General features: G+C 39.5%; 1 protein-coding gene across 3 annotated transcripts in view; it reads left to right on the top strand.

The window, feature by feature from the left end:
• Positions 1 to 24,144, top strand: part of KERA (keratocan) — a 296,742-nt gene that overhangs the window by 120,859 nt on the left and 151,739 nt on the right. The window lies entirely within an intron of this gene.

Raw genomic sequence — 24,144 nt, forward strand, 5'->3', positions numbered from 1 at the left:
TTGTTGATGTACTCTTGGGCAGTCCTAAGGTCCTTCTATGTGCTGCTCTGACTGTTTCTATTCTGTAGGGATTCATTTTTTCACTCCGGAAAACTTTCAGTGTCTGACAATAGCAACTACCTGATATTTTGTGCATGTGCTATATAGCGGGTGGGGCATTTAATACATGCTCTAAATAACATACATTCGGTATTTAGAGCATGCAATAAATAACAATTCCACAGTACACAATTAACCCTCATAATCAGTGATTTCTAGCACATTTTGTCTACTGAACAATTCAGATTCGGTATTTACCCTATGTGCATGATTGGGGCTCTTTACCACCAAACTAATAATCAAGCAATAGGTGGAAACCCTCTTTGGTGGAACCACCGCTGGTGCAGAAATCTCTGGTGAACTTACATGCAGATAGGGAAATTTCCCATGATATGCCGAATGCGGTTGCCTTAATATGTCAGTAGGAAATTTAGATGAGCATACGTGAAAATGATATCACTTAATTCAAATAATCAGGAGGAGGGAAGCAATACAATATACTGGATTTTACATGGCATTAAAACAATACTACATTTCCTGCAATACATACTTTATACAATTTCCTAGCCTGAATAGTAATTTGTCCTACCAAAATGGCAGCAATGTAACTTCTTCCTGTTCTGCTTACTCAATAGTGGGAAGGTACTGCGTTTTACTATTGGTAAAGTAGTAGAGTAACATGAATTTGTTGCAGTCAGTGGATTCCTCTAGATTATTAGATATTAATGTGAGAATACAGTTTATGTTGTGAAAAGTCAGAGGCCTAGTACATTGAAACCAATGTGTCGCAATCCACTCAACTGCCTCAGATATCTGTGTACTAAACATGTTTTGCACATTATTAGACTTTCCTTGGTGTATGGTGGGCGTGGGCAAAAATAAAACTTTATCATTGAGAAAATAAAAGTGGAAAGATTAAAAGGGCAGGCTGAAGGACTTTGCTTATCCAGTGAGTAGGTGTAGGTGACAGTGGATCTGTCACCAGCCTTTATGTGATCAACGTAAGAAAGAGCTTTCAAGAGTCGTTCAGCCCCCATATTGGTGGATGTGAATACAGAATCTGATTGAGACAGGATTTGATTGGGCAGACGTTTCCTGCACTGTCCAAACTATTTGGGAGCCAAGTCCGAATTGTGCTTTGGTGCACCTGCTTCCGTCTTCTTCTACTTCTCTCCTTGGAATCAACACCCTCTCTAAAAACACAATGCCAATCAGAGGTGAATCTCACCATTGCATTATGAGCATAGTAGCAGGACTAGCCTTGCCCTTGGCTGAGAGTCTCTAGTCCTGTAGGTGCTCAACCATTCGTTGCACAATAGACGCGTCTCTGTTAGGAGTAGGCGAGGAGACTGGTCTCATTTTGCTAGTTGCCAAAATGGAATGCCGGCCTGGAGTAGAGGATGGGTTGTTAGTGACTTAGAAGCATGGAGCCCTATATGCTGGTTAAATCGCTTTTTTGGGACCCTCAGCATAGGGGCCGTGATCCCTGTAGCATAGCTATGCTGGAATTACAAGTCAGTAGAGCATTGTACATGGTCAAAGACATGCATATAGTCAACAAGTAACAGGTGAGGCATGGGATGCAGATGGTTAATATATTGTGGTGTAGTGTCCTTTAAAAGGGCAAACCTTCAACTCTTTCAACTGTGGGGGAGTCCTACGGTCGTTTTGTGTGTTGCTCTAACTGATTCATTTTTTCACTCCAGGAACTTTCAGTGTCTGACAATAGGAACTTCCTGATCTTTTGCTCATGCGCTACATATTGGGTGCAGTATTTAATGCATATGTGAGGTAACACACTTTTGATATTTAACACATGCAGTAAATACAAATTCCACACTACACAATACGATCTAATAATCAGTGATTTCTAACACATTTTGTTTACTGAACCCTATGGATTGGTCATTTACCCTATGTGAATGAATGAATGAATGGGTGTCTTATAATGCGCATAACATAACCCCAAGGGGCATCAAGGCGCAGATAACAGACAGATAGACCCAACAAAGCAGAAAGGAGATATAATAATAGTTAATAAGCCAGGGGAAACAGCCATGTCTTCAAAAGTTTACGAAAAATCACCAATGAGGGTTGGCTGGACAGTTCAGGCGGGAGCGCGTTCCACAGTTTGGGAGCCGAGAAGGAAAACGCTCTTCCTCCCCATCTCACCTTATTGAATCTAGGGACGGTGAGAAGGTTTTTGGTGGACGAGCGAAGGGATCTACTGGGGATATAGGGGCTAACTAGAGATTTAATCCCTTCGGAACCTGATCCAAATACCGCCCTGTGGGCCAGACAGAGGAGTTTAAAAGAAATCCTGGCCTGGATCGGCAGCCAGTGGAGATCTTTGTGCAACTATTTGCTATATTGGAGCAGCAGTGGGGTGGTCCTTATGGATATGGAGTTTTTTCCAGATCCTGGAGGAGTAGATGATATGGCCGCCTGTTTTTTACAACTCCTAGTCAGCAAGATGATAGTGTCCAAACTACAGGTGTGACGAGATCCAGCAGAGATTGTTAGCTAATCTGCAAAAACAGTGGGGGTGCAGGTAATGATAGCTTTGTATTTGATGTAATTGATGCAGATGTTTTGAGAGATTGTCTGGGCCCACAAAGAGAGCTATCAGAATAGGGTTGATGTGATCACATTTCTTCAGACCCAAATGAGATGTGCTGCAGCATGTAGAATGGTCCTAAGTGTGGTGCCTGGGAGGTCACAGAGAAGGGCATTACCACCATTCAGATGCAAGAGAATGAAGGCTTGAACCACAGTTCTGAAACCACTTTCTGGAAGAAATGGTTTGACTTTCTTTAGAAGAGAATACAACCACATTGTCTTTGTGTTTTTGGCAATGTCTCCCCTGAGAGTGAGATTGGTGTCCAGGGGGAATTCAAATGACTTGGCATTCAGTGATAGTTTGGGTTCAAAGCCATCAAGGTTGTTCTTATCGGGGAGCCAGTTTGGTACTATAGTTTGTTTACTGCTCTTGGCAAATAACAGAAATTCTTTTGGTTTGAGCTTCCCGTAGGTGCTAGACATCCAGGTCTTGATGATGCGCAAGCGAAGTTTGTGCATATAAAACGAAATTTACTAGTAGAGTCATGTATCATCAGTATACTAGCAAATCGTCATGATGTTTGTTATCTGTGAGTAGACCACCAAGTAGCTCTATGTAAAGGTAGGAAGATGAAACATGACAGTATGGAGCCTTGGGGGACTCCACAAGTGATATGGATATTTTGTGACCTGGAATTGCCCATGTGGAAAAACTGGTCTTGCTTGGAAACGTAGGAGGAGAACCTGTGTGGGACATTCCCGGCGAAGTGAGAGGAGTTGGCCTAATGGCTAGGGCAGTAGTCCTCGAATCTGGGGAACTGGGTTCGAGTCTTGGCAACGACGCTGAACATCCTGTGATTCTGGGCAAATCACTTAATCTCCCTGTGCCTAACAAAAAAGTGAATGTGTCCTCATGTAACGCAACTGGTGCTATGTAAATCGCTCTGATCCCCGATTCGGGTAAGGTTTGCGCTATATCAAACTTCATTAAATATATATATATATATATGTATATATATATATATATTACCTACTGGCGGTCGCCAGTAGGTATATATAGTTAGGATTTTTTCTCTATGGGATTTTTGAAAATTCTATGTCTAATAACTTTGGTGTTTGTGGACGGAATTGGCTGAAATTTTCAGGAAAATGGAACATTTTGTTCCTGAGCAGCCCCTGACAATTTGGGGGGGTTTCGTCAAGGGGGGGCCGAGAAAAAAGGGGGGTCCCAAAATGTGTTTTTAACATTGAGTTTTCCATAGGGCGGTTGGCCTCACTTTTAGCCCGAACGGCTGAATGGATTTGCACGAAACTTGGCAAAATTGTAGGGACTGGTAGCCCGATGTGCCTTTTGTAGGTCTCAATATATGTGCTCCAGTGGATTTTGAGAAATTAACGTTCAAAAAAAGATATATATCTGTAACAGCGGACCGGGCAGCGCTCCGGTTCGCGGACTTTTCGCGTTACGGAGCTTTGTGAAGCGAAGCTGATTGGTTCTCCGGCGTCTGTAAACATTCCAAACAGTCCGTAGCGGCCGCCATCTTGTCTCTCGGTAGGATCGAGAGACAAGAGGAGGCCAAAGCGAAGGGGCAAATGACCATAAGGGGGCATAGCAGATCCTCCCTGACCCCCTAGGTTTGATGTGGAGGTTTTAAAAGGGCCCCGCGGGGCAAAAAAAAATAAAAATAATAATAATCGAACGGCTGAATGGATTTGCACGAAACTTGGGGAAATTGTAGGTACTGGTAGCCCGATGTGCCTTTGCTAGGTCTCAATATATGTGCTCCAGTGGATTTTGAGAAATTAACGTTCAAAAAAAGATATATATCTGTAACAGCGCTCCGGTTCGCGGACTTTTCGCGTTACGGACCTTTGTGAAGCGAAGCTGATTGGTTCTCCGGCGTCTGTAAACATTCCAAACAGTCCGTAGCGGCCGCCATCTTGTCTCTCGGTAGGATTGAGAGACAAGAGGAGGCCAAAGCGAAGGGGCAAATGACCATAAGGGGGCATAGTAGATCCTCCCTGACCCCCTAGGTTTGATGTGGAGGCTTTAAAAGGGCCTCGCAGGGCAAAAAAAAAAAATATCGTTTTTTTAGTTCTTTTGCGTGGGGAGCGCCCGGTTCGCGAACCGGGAAGCGTTCTGGGGAGCGTACTTTCTTGAAAATTAGTGAAAAAAGTTAGAGTAAAATAATAATTGTGAGTGATCAGATGTAGGGTAGCTCTGAGAAGAGCTTTTGGGTTTATGGTACATTTAGGTACTTATAAGTAGGTACCAATGCACAGTCTTAAATTCAGAATGAAAATTCTGTTGCCCTCATCTGAGAAGTGAACTCCATCTCCTCTGTAGATATCTTGCATGTAGTAACGCAAGTTATTGTTGTACAAGGAGCCCATTCCATGGTCTCTCATGTAAGCTGAAACAGATTTGTTTACATGCTTCCTCGACTTCTCAATTTGTGGACAAAATTGGTTCGACCACCTCCATTTCTGTCTTTGGCATATATTTGAATATACCAAGGCAGTCTGAGGAAAAAGTGCCATCAATTGCTCAAAGGTGTCCTTTAAAAGCATTTCCAGACCTACTCCAGTCAAAGTGCCCAAGTCATTACCTCCACAGTGCACAATTAACAGGTCAGGTTTTGGCAAATGCATAAAGGTTTTCACCAATGGTATCAATTGGTGACATTTTAATCCTCTGTGGCCAAACCACTTAATTTCCACATCTTGTAAATTGAGGTTAGGTAAATTCCTGTTTTCAGCGTACCTCTGAGCCCAATAGATGTAACTATGTCCAACAATCCAGACAGAAAACATGGCGAGAGAAGGTTCTGCTGCAGTCAGATGAAGTGTGGCAATGAAATGGCAGTTGAAAAAATAAGAGTTTAAAATGAAAAAAACTGTGGAGTTTCTGTGTTAATGAAGCAGTAACAGTGATTGGTGGATTTTGATTGCTGAAAACAGAAAGTTAGGGTGCATGGATGAGTTCGTTGAAAGATGTATTTTGAGTGGCGAAGAAAAAATCATTAAATGGAAGAATGCACTGGATATGCAGGTGCACTGAGAGTTCAGAGTTCAATTGCAACATTGTTGTGTGAACTTGCAAACACCAGAGGTCTTGCAAGAGGTGGTTGCTATGCAAAAAAGCAGAGAGGGCAGAGGGGGGAAGGGTTTTGATTTGAAAAAAAGTGAGGGAAGAGTTTTGATTGGGTGACATGAGAGATATGTGTGAAGAATTACAGCATTTCTGTGCTTTTGATAGCTGCAGACTCTGGAGTGCATACCTTTTGCTCTGCTGAAGACAAATTGGTGTGTTTCTGAGACTGTTTTGAAACTCAAAGTATTTGCTAAGGTGAGAAAAGATTTCTTTAATTTAGATAGAAAATAGTGTGCTTTAAGGAGAAAATTATGAAGAAAGTTGTGTTTTTCAAATGTTGCTTTGTCTCAAGTGTTTTACAAATAGATTTTGTTTCTTTGAGAAATTGTAATTGGAGAAAATGTGAAGTATTAGTACTGACAGGGTTTTTATGTGCATAGGAGCTGTGGAGTGTTTTCAAGTTATGATTTGTAAATCGTTTTTGAGGAAAAGGAATGGTTTTAATACTTATGACAAGGACATAATGGTGTATGCTTCTTTATAAGGCAATTGAGTGTCTCTGATGTTATTTTTCCCATTTTAATGTAAGACGTTTCCCTGTGGAGCAAATTGCTTGTAAATATGCTCCACCTGTGCATGGCAAATTTAGATTTTGAATGTTTGCGTTACATAGGCATGTTAAAGGTGACCGAAACATGCTGCAAAGGCAATCAAAAAACGCTTTCATGTGTCTTAAGGACATTTTAAGTCATTTCTCCATGTGGAGTGTTTTTAAATTATGACTTGAAAATTGTTTTTGGGGAAAATGAATGCTTTTAAAATTTATGACAAGGACATAATGGTGTATGCTTCTTTATAAGGCATTTCAGTGTCTCTGATGTTATTTTTGCAATATTAAATTAAAAGACCTTTCTCCGTGGAGCAAATTCCTTGTAAATATGCTCCCACCTGTGCATGGTAAATTTAGATTTTGACTGTTTGAGTTACTTAGCCATGTTAAAAGTGACCCAAAAAAGTTGCAACGGCTTTAAAAAAACATTTTCATGTGTCTTGAGGACATTTTAAGTCATTTCCCCGTGGGCAGTGTTTTCAAATTATGAGTTGAAAATCGTTTTTGAGGTAAAGGAATGTTTTCAAAATTTATGTGCGCCATATGCCCCCAAATTTCTTTTTCAGGGGTGCAGCAGGGTGTTCTTGAGACACCCCTGCACCCTCGAAAAAATTCGTAATTTGCGATGAGCTAATTGCTAATCGCAAATTGCACGTTCATTCCTATGGGCCTCCTGCTCCATGGAAATGAATGGGTAATTTGTAATTAGCAAATAGCTCATCGCAAACTAGGAATGGTAAAGAATCGCTATTTATTCCTTAAAGTTCGCTATTTAGGAAATGTAAAAAACTTTGATGATACATATGGCGGTTCATCTCTAACAAGATAAGAAGCTTAGGGACAGATTTATGATGACTGGCGTATCATCAGGGATGTGCCAGTCATCCAATCGCGGGCCGTGGAGGGAGTTACGGTGGGGCAGGGAGGCGGGGAGGGGGAGGGGCAGGGTGGAGGGACCTAAAAACTGGCATATGGATAATTGCAGGTAAGTACACAATTTAATTATTCAAACGAAATTCGTAGCGCGCACAGCATCCCATTTTGCGATGCAGTGCGCGCTACGAAATTCGTTTGAATAATTAAATTGTGTACTTACCTGCAATTATCCATATGCCAGTTTTTAGGTCCCTCCACCCTGCCCCTCCCCCTTCCCGCCTCCCTGCCCCACCGTAACTTCCTCCACGGCCCGCGGCTGCAGTCATCCTGTGCCGCTGTTCCGCCACCCATGGTGTGCTGCATTTACAATGCGGCGCATCATGGGGTAAAAACAGCATAGATGCGTGACGCATCTGTGCCGTAAAGGTGGCGCATTGCTGGAGTTGTATCGCAAGTGTGATGAAGCTCCAGCAAGGCTCAGGGGTGCCCCTGTCGCAGGGTTTCTGTTCTCACACAGAACTGTGCACAGAGGATTGGAACCTCGGCGAATTAGGGTGCCCCAAAACTCACCTTAGTACCGAAAAACCCCTTAGCAAGCTAGCTACAGTGTCACATTGGATATAACAAACTCTCAATGTTTAGACAATCCAGAATATGAACTTACAGTACCTCAGGATACGTGGAACTCATGAACACTCGGTCGTTATATATTCATTACAAACCAGAACATGGAGTTAAGAAGAACACATGTGTATTTGAAATGTTTATTTACTAATGCCGTCTTCTCAGGCGTAGTATCTTAGATAATACAAGTACACATCTTCGTCGCCATTGTAATAATGTGAGAACGTACGTCTTTAAATGTTTTTTAGTTATCTTTATTCCGGAGCGCCGGGGCTAAGCTGTTGCTCAACGGTCGGCGCCAAGCAAACAATATGGCCGCCTTCCGCTTTCTGTTTCCCCAAATCCTGTTTCTGTGCAGGAACACTAGAACGCTACCACAATTATCAGTAGCAAAATTACCAGCATAGTTACTAGTACATAAAAAGCGAATGGTGACAGTATGTTAACATGCTGTAAATGAATAAGAGTTAGCAACACTTATATCTCACCCTGCCTAATACACATATTATATTATTTGCTAAGAAGGTCTCTTTGGGTTAGTTTAGGGCGTGCCTATACTTTAGTGTCCTAGATTTGAAGGAATCACATCAGCTCTCTCTTCACGTGAACCGCATCAAGTGTTGTGTATGTGTGTGTTCGGTAGAGCAATATAAAACCCGCCTCATGCCCAGAATTGGCAGAAGCTGCACTTATGTTATGACTATGAAGTCGTGGAGATCAGACCTCATAACAATTCTGTATCGTGTTGTTCTTGAAACTTCAGCACTCGCTGTACAGATATAGTTTAAGAAGCAAAGCAGATAGTAGAGCAATAACATATTATTGTCATGTAAACCATGATGAACTACTAGGTTGAAAGCTAAAGCAACAACTAAGTGTCGTGTGCAGAAGTTGCAAAAAAGGAAAAATGGCGTTTAAACCGGTAATGAGCCCATGTTAACTTAACACGGTGTAAAGATATCCAGGATCTACATGACACCCCTCCATGATCCGGAAACGAACAAAATAAGGTAATAGAAGTGCCATCTCATGAGAGCAGATTGCAACTTTATATGTGCACGGTCCGCAAGGTAAAACATTAAAAACTAGCAAAATTTAATGCTAAGAAAAAATAAAACAGTCAACTAGTTTATCGAGGCTTAAGCCAATAGGCAAGCTAAATAATAAAAACTTGACAAATAAGTCAATGAATTGTCAATGAAATGCTAGTACTCAGCATATCAAACATGAAAAAGGTCTATGACATAATTGTGTATGCAAAATAAGCTGCAACAGCCTCCAATAGGAAGTCACCGTCTTCATCCGAAAAGAGTTCAGCCATCCAATTTAAAAGCGGAAAAGAACATACGTGCTCTCCCAGCACCGGATCCTCTATCACCATCAGAGGACAGCTCGGTGGGTTTTCAAGAAAGCTCTGTTCCAAGAAAGACTGTGTTGCCGCCAGTAAATTCCAGGGACCAATTAGTCCATGCATCAATGCCACAGCCATAATCCTTTCGCCAGGACAAACCAACTCGTGAGCAATGATAGGACTCATCAGCTGATTAAAGTCGACGTCAGGAGAAACCGGTCCGCAGAGACACAAATTAATGGCCCAATCGAAATCACAGGTCAGGCAGTGAAATACAGGCTGGACACAGGTGAAGTAGGAGAATCGAAAAGATAATCCATATGCCGTGCTTAATATCGCCAACGGCATTGTGCCATAATATTCAAGCATGCGATTGCGGAACAGCGTTAGCAGCTGCAGGGCGGGACCTTGCACAGGAGGGACATCCATATTTAAAAATGTAAAAAAGCACAAGAGCGTCCGGTGCTAATGCAAGTAAAACTGGGAATCCACCAAACAAAGTGGAAAAAATAGAATGAAAGAAAGCAGGGATGACTCCAAAGATTTTCTCAAATGAAGTCACGAGACCACTGCTAACAACTTTAAAAAAATGCGCCAGGGCCTTTGTGGAGGACGCGTTAAAGATAGTCCGAACCATCTCGCTGAAATGCAAAGGCGAATCAGTATTTAAAAGGGCCTGCACCTCTGTACGGGTGTTCGCTATGTGAAGCACGAAAGTTTCACGGGCCGAACTCAAGGCCACCTCTCTCTGAGACAAAAGAGCCCTTATTCTTGCCATGCCGTTGAAATCTGCTCCCAAGGTTGGTATTTGTGGCCAGATTGAAAACTCCCTATGTTCATGTGTGGGAGGAAATAGAACATTTCTGCAGCAAATAACCCGTTCACTTACTGTTACGATAAAAGGAATACTTTTAATTAACCCAGAACAATCTTCATTATTGAGCATCAAATAACTACTATTTTCCAACAACTTGAACGTGGGGATGATAACAGGAACTGGCGTGCCTTGCAACACGCAAGCCATATTTGGTCGGTCTTTGTTGCATGAACCGTGTAACTGTATGTGCGTACACATTAGTGAATGATCTGGCGTCTCAGTGCATTCCTCTCCATTCAGATAAACTTCTTGATCATCTTTGAAACATCTGTATGTGTATGGAAGTGACCAGATCTCATGAAGAAAACCACTACCTAAAGGTTCATAACGACCTATTGGTATATATTTCATACAATTTGAAAACTTATATAAAGCAAAAGGCAGCGTTATTAAACCGTGGATAAGGCACGTTGCCAAAGCAGCCAACCTTTTGGATTTATACTGGAAATGTTAAAGGAAGAATTACGGAGTAGGGCCTGTAAATCACTAATGGACAACCGAGTAAAATGACTCCAACCATCATATTCCTCTAACTCCGGGATAGTAGGGGTGTTTAATTTTTTAGAAGTAGCCAATCCAAAGCATTTGGTCTGGGAAATTGTTTCATTCACAAACAACATATGATTTGGGATGAGACATGCACGGTGCAAAGCCTCAGTGCCTTGTACCTGCCAGGTTCGTGAACCCCAAACTGATGTAGATCCTGGATATCTTTACACTGTGTTAAGTTAGCATGGGCTCATTACCGGTTTAAACGCCATTTTTCCTTTTTTGCAACTTCTGCACACGACACTTAGTTGTTGCTTTAGCTTTCAGTCTACCTGCGTCAAGATCTATGCCTGCTTCAAGCAGGCGCAGGGTTTTGACGCAGCTTTGTCCTATCTGATTGTAAATGCGGCACACCATGGGTGGCAGAGCAGCGGTGCACGTTAACTGGTGCATCCCTGGGGATGTGCTAGTTAACATAAATCTGCCCCTTTTATTATTAATTATGTGCAGGGGACACAGAGTCAGTGAGGTTTATCCAAGGTTAAGAAGAGATGAGTCCTGTTCACTGAAAAATTGGACATAGGCTTCACCTCCTCACAGCCGCGGGCCGTGGAGGGAGTTACGGTGGGGCAGGGAGGCGGGGAGGGGGAGGGGCAGGGTGGAGGGACCTAAAAACTGGCATATGGATAATTGCAGGTAAGTACACAATTTAATTATTCAAACGAAATTCGTAGCGCGCACAGCATCGCATTTTGCGATGCAGTGTGCGCTACGAAATTCGTTTGAATAATTAAATTGTGTACTTATCTGCAATTATCCATATGCCAGTTTTTAGGTCCCTCCACCCTGCCCCTCCCCCTTCCCGCCTCCCTGCCCCACCTTAACTTCCTCCACAGCCCGCGGCTGCCTCCTCAGCATCGCTGGACATGGTTAAATAATAGCTGCAAAATGTTACTCTTGTTAAACAATTTTACTATTATAATCTCTGAGATTTGTCTCTTACTCTGCAATATCTCATTGTTGTTATCTTTCTTTAAAGATAAAGACAACATCAACATGAGCGACAATTTGCAATTAATTGATTTCGACCTCATCATTGAACTCGTAATTGAAACATCAGTGGATGTTGATCCTTTGGATGATTTAAATCCTGAGGATGAAGAAGAACATGATGAGGATGCAGATTTGTCAGAATTGTATGACATAGGATGGGAAGCTGACGTGCTTGAGCCTATGGAACTATAAACATTTATTTTATAAATTTATAATAAATAAAAAGTAAAAATGTAAACCGTTTAATTTAAAAATAAAGACACCTTCAAAAACAGGTTATGTGTAGTGTCTTCAATAAAATATTAAAATATGCTCATAAAATTAGATCAGATTCACATATAAAACAGCACAGGTAAAATGAATATAAATTCCATTTCTTTTCTGCTATTTCTGTATTCTAAATTTGCCATGCACAAAAAAATCTTCTATGTAAAAATGTTAAGTAATGTGTTAAGTTTTTGATGACTGTTATTGATTTACTGTTGGGTAATAGTGGTTAATAACATTTTTTATTATATTTTACCACAGATTCAACTGCAGATCATTTCAAGATTTCAGCATGCCAACCAAAGAAAGAGTGAGAAAGGCTGCAAAACGTCAAAGACAGCAGCTGAATGAAAAAAAGCAGCAGTCCTCTAACAAAAAGAGTTGTCAAGTCACCAAGAAAGCACCGGGTAAGAGTACAAAAACATTCATAAGAAATATCTGTGGTAAAAAAAATATTACTACAGAAAATGTTTCAGTCCAGAAAAGGAGAAGCAATTCAAACGGAAAGGAAAGGCCAATGAAAAATGTTACTGCTAGAGTAAGAGATAACTCTATGCATGAAAGTAGAAGGAAACAACAGTTTAGGGACATTCGTAAACGAATGTTCCGCAACAGGATAATTGGCAATTTGTTAAAAAATATTAAGAAAGGTCAACAGAAAGTGGTTTTTTATAAGAGAAAAAAAATAGTTGAGAAAGTTATTGATCAGGCATTTGAAATTAAACGTAAGTTATTTATTTTGACAATCAATAGAATTAGGAAGCTAAACAAGGCAATTTATGATTTCGAAAGAAATAGTAGATGGAAGAGAATAGTTAATCGTGGTAATTTTTGTGAAGTTTTTTCTGGAGAATGGATGCATAGTTCAAGCTCTGAGGCATTTTTTAATGAGGAGAGTTATTTCCAGGATAATGATTTGGTGCATGCAGTTGACACCAGTGGTCGAGCTTATGAAGTGAAAGATGGTTGTCCAGTTGAAAAAGAAATACTTGTGACAACAGAGATAGAAGAGGTGTTAGGTAATGAGGTTTCAGGGAGACGTCCTAAGGGTCCTGTGTACACCTGGAAGTGTAGTAGTATTTGCAGTGTACGACAGGATTCCATCAATTTGCTTTGTGATTTTATACGGTCATTTAATAAGAAAAGTTTGAAGCAGAAAATGAAGTTGTTGCAAGAATTAGATCCTTGCAGAGTGAGAGAAGTGATAGGTTTGCATGGTCATTCACTGGCTTGTCTTTCCAGGAGAGTATGCCAGAGTGTTTTTCATCATTTCAGGATGCTAGCAGTGCATCATAATAAAGTGAGGAAATTAGTTAGAATGTTGTATTATGCTAAGAGTCCAGCAATTATGCTTAAACAATTATGCGCTGCTCTTTTGCATGGTTCTGAAATAGATGTGAAGAATATATGTGAAGAAATTGAGTTTTGTTACTTTGGAAGTAAAGAGGAGAATGTTGAAATTGACCAAGAAGAAGAGAGTAATGTGGAAGATAGTGTACAGGTTTCCAGTACAGATAATTTCCAGAGGGAAATTGCGACGTTTGAGGTGAAATCAAGTGAGAGGCCAAATTTCAGTTGTGTGTGTTGTCGACGCACTTATTATAAGAATCAGACTAAGTTAGTGGATTTATATGCAAAAGTGAAAGGGAAAATAATAGTGAATGGAAGGATTTTACAACATACTTGATGGTAGAAAATTGTTTTGATTTGGGATTGGATCAACGTGTGTGTACTTATTGTTGTAACAAATTAAATCAAAACCAGATGCCTGCTAGAGCAGTTCATAATAATCTGGAATTGGTTGAGATTCCTTCTGAATTGAAGGATTTAAATACTTATGAATCTATTTTGATTCAAAGTATCCATCCCTTTAAGGCTATTGTAAGAATGGAGCCAAAGACAGGGAAATTGCCTCCATCAGATTTACAGAGAGGATTAAAGGGAAGAGTTGTTTATTTGCCACTAGATTTCAAGAAAAACATTAACACAATTGGAGTAGAAAAAGTGGAAGAGGAACCTCTGGTTATCTTAGTTAATGGGGTTCCGACAAAGAATAAGAAAATATGGCAAGATTTAGTAGATGTTAGGAAAGTCAAAAGGGCAACATTGTATTTGAAAAAAAATAATAAATACTATAAAAATGTATATGTTGCAGAAGAGGAAGTAAGTGAGGAAGAGGATAGCGATTTGTGTGGTGGTCAAATTGAGAAAGTAGAACCCTGTACTAGTGAAGAAATATATGAACATTATAGTGTTCATCCTTTGCATTCCAAGGAATTCATAGGGAATGCTATTGAGTTGTTTCAAATGAAACAAGCCAAAGGGAGTCCCATTAGTGTTTGGGAGGAAAGTTTGGAAGCTCGGTGTTTCCCACAGCTTTTTCCAACAGGTCAGGGAGGAAGATATGATGAGCGACCTCATCAAATTCCTGCTTCTGAATACCGGACTTTGCGATTGTATGCAGGAGATGCTAGGTTTCGACAATGCATTCCTTATTTGTTTCATCTCCTGTTTGAAAGCGATCGGTCTGGACTGTCATATGCAGTGAACCACATCTTGAAAAGTGGTATACACATGCAAAACATCTCGGCAAGTGACTTTATGGATAAAGTCAATGTCCAAGATAGTATTTTGGATTCTCACCTGATTAATCTCATGGCGTGTCAGCGTGGTACTAATGAGTACTGGTACCGTCGTCATGGTGATTTAAAATGTATGCTGAGTCACTTAGGAACTCCCACATGGTTCCTCACTCTGAGCTGTGCTGAGTATGGCTGGGAAGACTTACTTGAATTTCTACGAGAGGCAAATGCTAACGTAGAAAACATCGAATTCAAGACACCCGGAGAACTGTGCTCTTTGGATCCAGTCAATGTATGTAGGTACTTTAATCATAGATTTGAAGGTATGATGTCTTTCATCATGAATAAGAAGAATCCACCTCTTGGAGAGGTGTTGGATTTCTTCTGGAGAAAGGAGTACCAAGCAAGAGGTGCTCCTCATATACATATGTTGCTGTGGATCAAGGATGCACCTAAATTTGGAACGGATCCAGAAGACTCAGTGATGAGTTTCATAGAACAGTATTCTACGTGTGCTGTTCCAAACGCAAAGGAGAAAAAAAGCCTAAGAGAAAAAGTTCTACGTTTCCAAAGCCATCGATGTGGAAAGTACTGTCGTCGTAAATTCCGAAACAAAGACAAGTTCTACACCAAATGTCGTTTCGGCTTTCCACGACCGGTGATTTCTAAAGGAAGAGTGAACAGTTTGATGTCTTCGCTGCGACATAATGTGATGAAGAAATCACCTAAAAACACATACAATTTGAAGAGGAACGAAGAGTCTAAGTACATCAACAACTACAACCCGGTGATTTTGTCCATGTGGAATGCTAACATGGATATACAGTTTGTGGCTGATAACTGTATGGCTGTGGCTCGGTATGTGACATCTTACATCACCAAAAAAGAGAAGACAGAAATGAAGGATATGTGGGAGGACATTTCCCATGAAAAGAGCCTCAGCAAGAAGTTGTACAGTTTCAGTCTGAAGATGTTGTCGCATCGAGAAATCGGAGCTTACGAATGTTCTGACCGGTTGTCTTCAGCAAGTCTCTATGCCAAGTCCAGGAGTATCGTTTGGGCGAGTCTTGGTCTTGCTGCAACGCGTAATCGAGTTCTCAAACCTGTGCGGGAAATTGAGTATTTGGCGGAAAAGGAGCCAAACAGTACCGACATTTTGAAGAGCAACATGTTGGATACATATTATCCAAATCGAAGCAGTCACCTCGAGAATGTTTGTCTGTATGAGGTTCTGCAAAATTACATATTCAAGAGGAACATCAAAGAAGATACTGAGAAAGTAGTGTATGCTGTAATAGGAAGTGAGGGATGTCTGGTGAAGCAAAGAAAATGCCACTTGATAAACCATCGAAAATTGAGTGGCGAATCTCCTGAAAAAAAGGAGTTTTTCTATTTAGCACTTTTGCAACTTTTTAAGCCTTGGCGTGCAGAAGAGGAACTGCTTGGAGATTTCCTCTGTTATGAAGACTCTTTCAATGCTGCCAAGGAGACCATAGAATGTCCTGCTTTTCCCAAATATGTAGAAATGTTGAATGTGGAAATTGAGCAGGAAGCAACGATTGCAGCGGAGATTGCCAGAGACAGTTCTCAGGACAGTCAGAGTTCTGCTTCATTGAGTCAGGATCCACTAGGAGGACCTGTTATCGAAAATGAAGCTGCCACTGCTATGAATGAAGTGGAAAGAGCAATGGCACATGCTCAGGAGGATGCGGTTAACTTAGAAGAGTTGGAAAGACAACTCAACGTTGAGCAGAGGAAAATATATGACGAAGTTACCATGCAAATTGATCATGGATAAAGTCATGACAAGAAAGAGTGCTCATGTACGTCGTTGAAGCCTGTTCGACTGTACGTGAGTGGAGAAGCGGGAACTGGAAAAAGTTTCCTTATTAAAGCAATTTCATGTTATTTGCAGGAAAGGACAGAGTCATCGATGTCTTGTGTTGTCACCGCTCCAACTGGACTGGCAGCACATAACATTAAAGGGATTACTTTACATCGTTTACTGATGCTGCCAGTGGAGCATGACAACAAATTACAATATCACAAGCTATCGGGAGATGCTTGTTTTGAAGTTTCAAGAGTCTTGAGGAAAATGAAACTTCTTATCATTGACGAAGTAAGCATGGTTTCCAATGTCATGCTTGCCTTTGTGCATTTGAGAATGCAAGAAGTTCTCAAAACAGAGTATGATGTGTTATTTGGTGGCAAACACATCATTGTTTTCGGAGATCTTCTGCAGCTGACACCAGTGAAAGGGCAACCTGTGTTCAAAATGCTCACGCATGAAGATACCAGGAAGTGCCTAGGGAGCATTGGCAACGTCAATATATGGTTAAACTTCAATTATGCTGAACTGCATGAAAATATGCGTCAGGCGAAGGATGAAGTTTACAAGACTATTCTACAAGATGTTAGAATTGGAAAAGTGACCGAGCATGGGAAAGAAGCTTTACATGCACGATTACTGACAAATTTATATCCAGACCAAGATGTTGTGCCTGAGAATATTTTTCAGAAAATTACTGAGAAGAAATCTGGAATATGTTTGATGCCAACTCTTGCAGAATGTGCCAAATTCAACAACAAAATGTTGCATTTAGAAAAGCAAGAGATTGTGAAACTGGAGGCTATTGACAGAGTAGAGCATATGGGATCAACAATTATTTTGTCTGAGAATCTGAAAACAAAATTGGATTCATTAGAGAAGAGTATATCTAAAACTGCAGGTTTTGAAAAGACTCTGAATGTGTGCTTGAACTGCCGTATAATTTTAAGAAGGAATTTACATGTTGAAAGAGGTCTGGTAAATGGATCAATGGGTAATGTTGTGGATTTTGTGAAATTTTTAGGCACAAAATGTATCCAGGCATTAACAAAGTAGACAACTGGCAATAATAAATCACATCAAACACAAGTAAAAAAAGTAAGAAATACTAACACATAATCATGATATCGTAAAATTTAATGATACTTAAAAAATGATGAGTATATTCAAATACACATTCATAATGATAAAAGATACGCAAGATAATGAAAAAAGAAGAATATCATATTCAATTATTATATTCTATAAAAATTAGTGAGGAGAAATAAGCTGTAATTATTTCCCCAGCTGATTGGAAGGTTGATGTCTGTCTGCCAACGCGTTTCGACACCGAAGTGTCTTCGTCAGGACAATATCAGCATGTATCTACAATTAAAAAATCATGATTACAATAGATATTTACTTGTGTATGTACAGATATAATTCATATCTTTTTTCTTTTCTACATAGAGCCAGTTATGTCTTACTACAAAAACAGAAAGTTACCACACTAATAACGAACACATGGAAACATAGACAAGATGAAGTAAATTGGAAACAGAAATAGCTAGAGAAACAAGTGTATATATAACTTTTCAATAATCTTCCTGTACAGTTTTTCAGACATTCCATTGTCAGTCAAGTAGGGAATGACCCATAAATAGGTCTCTTAGATATGGACTAAGACATAACGCATTATACATTCTATAGTGCAGCCTAGACGATTAGAGAACACAGAGATCACAGAGATCCTAAGGGTCATTGATGCCAATTCTTTCCCTGGTAACCACTATATTGGTCATTCCAGTAGGAATGGTAATTGTGGCTTTAATTCTCCCATTTTTAACTGAGGTATTAATCAGCTAAGGTTCCTTTTTAACCCTCCCAACTACTAGTTTGTAAGAGTGTATATAACCTCCCAAAGGGCTTTTTCCCCCGTTATTATTGAAAGGTCGGTTATTAGACAGGACCCCCTGTTCTTACGTTCTTACCAGGAGACCTTTTTTAGAAATATCATAAACTCTCATATGTATGGCATCTATCTTTATACAACATACCACTTGAGAATAGTTATGTGTTCCTTCGCCTTCTCATTCGCTACAGTTCATTCTTCAAGAAACTGGAACAGCATATCATGTTCTGTTTCTAACGTTGTTTCACTCTCTAGAAGACAATTATATGATCTATTAAGTTACTTAGAGTAGGTAGCGTTTCTATACTCATACACAAAGTTTGTGAAATACAGAAATAGAGATGGAATTGAATTTTTAAAAATGAAATTTGATGGCATTGAGGAAGTACAGCTAATTGGTCATTGTTCTGCTAGATTTTTGCTTGTAAAAGACTTATATGTTCGTCGTAAGCAGTTTCCTGTTTGCTTGGCATATGCGGTGACAATCCATAAATCGCAAGGTTTAAGTATAGACAGTGCATTGGTGAATATTGGCAGTTCTGTGTTCAAGGAGGGTATGGCATATGTGGCATTGTCACGAGTTAGAACTTTATCGGGATTGTACTTGATTGAGTGTGATGTCACAAACATTTGTGCCGATCTAGATTGTGTTAAGGAATACAATAGGTTAAGAAGAGAGTATGCGCCACATTTGCCTCAGTATCCTTTGTTTGAGAAACGTGTGGTAGGCCGGAAACGAAGAAATGTGACCAATATTGGGGAGGTTGTAGCAAAAAGACGAAAAGTCGATGAACCTGAAATTATAAGCAGAAACAAAAAGGATTCTGTTGAAGATGTTGTTGGTTTTCAATTTGAAAACAGTTCTGGTGTCAACTGCTATGCTAATGTAGTGGTTAATGTTTTGTTTTCTCTAGAAAATGTAAAAGAAGAGATTGTGGTCAATTCTGATCAAAGATTTTGCAGTTTGTTAAATTCTGTGTTAGAGAAATGTAGCACTGATAGAACAAACATAGAAAGTGTGTCTGAAATTCGAAATCTGTTAGACAGATGTTCAGGCCAAACACAATTCTCTCAAAATAGTCAGCAAGATTGTCAGGAGTTTTTAATGTATATGCTTGATATATTGCATGATGAAGGTGTAGATGTAGATCACCTGTTTGGGCTTTCTTATCAATGGCAGCATGACTGCGAGAATTGTAGGGTATCAAGTACTACTAGTGTAGACTTAGAAAGATTTATATATTTAACTTTGCCAGACAGTAAATCAGTCTCTTTTAATAAGCTAGTAAAAGGAGCTGATCACAACATGGAGTGTAGCCAATGTAAATCTGAAATGATGTCCACATTATTTATACGAACATATGGCCAGTATGTCATTTTAATGTTCCAACGATGTAGGCCTGATGGAACAAAATTGACAACTTTAATTAAAAATTTTGTGGCTTCACAGTTGTCAATATCAGGAAGGACTTTTGTAACTGTAGCAATTATATATCATGACGGTCCTTCAATAACATCAGGACATTACACAGCTTATTTAAAGTCTAGAAATGGCTGGTCATTCTGCAATGATTCTGTTTTAATTTTCAAAAAAAAATTGCCGTATGACCTTAAAAACTCTTACCTGGTGTTTTTAAAACCAACATTTTAGGGAAAGAATCTCGGGATGTGGTCTGAGGAATTTCAAGAAGTTCTAATGGCTCCTACACGATTTGGCCTTGAGGATAAGTGTAGTACAGAGACATAACTTCTTACCATAACACTGGACGTCATGGAGAAATACGTGCACTTTGAATGAGTTCAGAAAAACTGTTTCTTTTTATAAGCTAATTGAAGCAGCCAATCAAAACATGGAGTAGAGGGAAGGTAAGTCTGCAATGCTGTCTACTGTTTTACATTGCTTTGTGATTAAAAGTGATGTAGAGAATTAAATAATTGTAGTAGTCATAAAGGTAGTGTAAGTCTGCTTCATAGTAAGCAGTATCAGTGTCATAGGAAATGTAGAACATGAGTGAGCAAGAAGGGGAAGATATTACTAGTCCAGGATTGTGAAAATGATCTTGAACATTTTAATTGTGAAAGTTGCGGAAATACAACATGACGGGATTGGCTTACAAGAATTCTAAGAGTTATAAATGGCTCAGACACGATTTGGCCTTGTGGAAACGTGTGGTAGAGAGCGAGAAGTCATTTATTGTATGTAACATGTTTTTGAAAACAATGGAGGTTTTCTTTCAGAAAGTGGCGGGTTGAAAGTAATAACAGCACAACAGAGTGTAAGCTGTTCATAGGACATCCTTCGCCGTCATGGAAAGTAAGTTAACTTTAAGGAGTTCTGAATTCTGATTTGTTATGTTGTATGGGTTTTTTAAACACAATCATTTTGATTGTGTTTTTTTTTCCCCGCTGTTATATGATGAATACCTTCAAGTCACTGTTTTTAGTGAAATTTGATACATTCTGAGAACAGCTAAAATAAACCATTTAATATGTATAATTAATTCTGTTCTGTTTGCATTTATGATGTACATGTAGAACTGTGTAGGAGGCATGGAGAAGGTGAGGCTTCTGTAAGTGTCAAAGTTGTTGCATACAGTGCTCATATTCTACGTAGTCTTTCATATGATAGACTACATTTCCACAATGAGATACCTAAGCAAAGGAAACACAGGTGATATGATTGTGGAATGAGGAAAAAAAATTGCACGTTTTTCAATTATATTACCTGTGTTTCTTAACATTACACATCACATTGTGTAGATGAGGTTTAGGCCTGTTCCTGGAGACAGAGGAGGTCTAACATTTGTCCAAGAGTGCAGTCGACATGACACACTTGGTTGGTAGGCCTGCACATGTATTTTCTTCTCTGTATTCTTCAATAAGTGTAAATTTGATCTGCAACCCTGAGTAGGCCTCACCTTAAACAAACCTCTGGATAGGCCACACCTTATTGTCATCCTGAATCAATTATTTAACATGTTAGGGACAGATTTATGATAGGTGTATGCCTCTTTTGCGCCACTGTGCGTCACTTTTGTGACGCAGTCGCGGTTGAAAAGATTTGGTATGAGGCGACAAAATTATAAAATGATGAATCTAGGCAGATGTGTCATGCTGTAAAAAAACAATGCCACATGAAACCGATGCAGCAGTCATGCAAAAGATGCACAATGTTGCAAGATAGGACTCACTTCATCTGCATCAAGATACTATTAGTTTAAAATGTATATTTTTAGGACTGTGTAGGGGCATGGAGAAGCAGAGGCTTCTGTAAGTGTCAAAGTTCTTGAAAAACTATTTGTCCTTCAATCTTTTCCCTTGTTTTTTCTAATTTATTAAAAACATGTTTTAATATTTTTCAAATGTTTGTTCTCTCTTTCACAGATTTTTTAGTATAAAAAGAACAAATGAGTAACTTAACGACAATTATAAGGTAAATGTTTTGTACTCTTTTTGTTATATTTCTATCACATTTAACTTCTATTAGTTCCACTGCTTTATTTCTTTAAGAATCACTTTCCTACCTTTGCTACTTCGCTCATTCGTTTGTCTATTACTTAATTACTCTACTCCTTCACTATTTTTCTTAGTCCCTCTCTTCTCATACTTCTTCACTCTTGGTCACTCACTCTGTCTCTATTACTTTCACTGTTTCTGACTGATCTAAAAAATTTTTTTTAAAAAGAACAGTAAGTATAAGGGAAGGAAACAGACAGTTATGTTAAAAGAAAGACAGCTATAGGGAGTAAACTAGGGATACTGTTACCCGCAATCCTCTGCTGATGATGTCACTGACCATGTCATGAATGATGTAATATGTGACATCATCAGCAGTGGATTACGGGTAATAGTATCTCTAGTTTACTCCCCTATAGCTGTCTTTCTTTTAACATAACTGTCTGTTTCCTTCCCTTATACTTACTGTTCTTTTTTAAAAAAAAAACATTTTTGGTTCTCTCCCGGTTGGCGTACCGGCGAGCGAACTGGGAAGCGAACTAAGAGAAATAGAGGTTGGCAGAGTTCCAAATATTCTACCAATTTTTTAATAACGGGGAGGTAGTTCTGAAAAGAACTTTTTTTTAATTGTTTTTGTTGTTTTATATTTTTTTAATTTTTTTACTTTTTTTGAATTTTTCTGAACGGTTTTATATTTTTTTTGTTTTTTTGGGGGGGGGGAAACGAAAACGATTCATTGTAAAGGGCTCAACAGGAGCAACAAAAAAAAAAGAATTTATTGTTTGCGGCGTTTCGGACAAATTGGAAGATGATAGTCAATAGCTCTGTTGATCAGAGTGATGCTACTTTCTCTGTAGCAAATGAATCCATTGCAAAGTACGCAGACTTGTTTTACTTCCCCAAATCTCAGTTGTATATTTGGCACCATCTCCCTGCCCTCTGGTCCCGTCACTTCGGGTACAACAGATCTTCTGGCCATAATAGGGGGATTATCTAGTTCGTTACGAAACTGTGCAGCACTGTAGTTGTTAGGATGCCACCTAGTCATATGGCGATGCATTGTGTAGTTTCCGTAACTGTATTTCTTCTCGGTCCCTCTGGACAGTCTATCTTGACATATAAGGCAAGTTACGTATCTTGCATTTACTTTTTTCTCGCCTTTGGGAAATTTAAAAAATTGCCAAATGAAGTTTTCTTTCCGGTGAGACCTCCTGGGCTCTTCAGGCAAAAACTGCCTCTCTTCCTGCTCTTCCTCCTCTTCCTCTTCTTCCTCTTCTTCCTCCTCTTGCTGAATGATAACTTCAGCAGGTGGTCCTCTCTTCCTTGGAGGTGGTGGAGGTGGTGGGGAAGCACCAGCTGAAGCTACTAAAGAAGCCATTGCTCACTGGTAACAAAGGGTCTTTCTCTCACAAAGATGAAAGTCAGAGTGAGGAAAGAAGGAGGGGTTTTCATCATTTGGGAAAAACAATAGTTCTCAACCAATGAAAAGTGTTAATTTTATATTATATGACCTAGTGTTACATCATTAGGAAACCAAAAGTGAAATGAACCAATGAAAAGTGTTATTACCAAGTCACATGACCTGCTGTGTTTACGTTACGCGCTTTGCGCCGCCTCCCGGTTTGCTTCTGGGAACCTGCGCTTCGCGCCTCGCTTCGCGTACCAGTTCGCTAACGTAGCACGTCATATGACGTATCACGCGACAACGTGAAACGTCATGCGGACGCGAGGCGTCACAATGTTTTCTAATGCGGCAGTTGCGTTAAAGGAACGTTTACCGGTTTGCGGACTATTTCGCGGCATCAAGGTCAGCTAACGGGAAGCTTCCCGATTCGCGAAGCGGGAGGGAAGAAAAAAAAATATTTTAAAAAAATTTTATTAATAAACATATAAAATATATTTTTGGATTTAAAGAAGAATACATTTTACAGCTACAGATATTAGCTTTTAAAAAACCAATGAAATTCACTGAAAAAACCATAGGTTATAGACCATATATAGTTAGGAATTAGCATTTACAAAACCTTGAAAATTCACTGAAAAAACCATAGGTTATAGACCATATATAGTTAGGAATTAGCATTTAAAAAACCTTATTTTACTCACACAAAACCATTGAAATTCCATATATAGTTAGTTGCACTAACTATATATCGCGCACCCGCAATCCACTGCTGATGATGTCACATATTACATCATTCATGACATGGTCAGTGACATCATATATGGTCTATAACCTATGGTTTTTTCAGTGAATATATATATATATTTGTCATTTGAAAATCCAGGGTGCATATGAGGGTTGAAATGTCAACACTGATGAAGGCAGCTGAGAGGTCCATCAATAATAGAAGACAGGGTTCATCTTCATCTGTGATCAAGAGGACAGTGTCTACCATGTGTAAGGCAGCAGTCTCCATGCTACAGTGTGAGTTGAAGCCAGATTTGGAGTCATGAAGCAGATGGTTAGCATTAATGTGATCTTGAAGCAGAATGCATACTGCTGTTTCAATTATCTTGCCAATTAATGGTAGGTTAGTAATGGGCT

This window comes from Lissotriton helveticus, chromosome 1_1 (genome assembly GCF_964261635.1).
Source record: "Lissotriton helveticus chromosome 1_1, aLisHel1.1, whole genome shotgun sequence".
NCBI classification, from domain to species: Eukaryota; Metazoa; Chordata; class Amphibia; order Caudata; family Salamandridae; genus Lissotriton; species Lissotriton helveticus.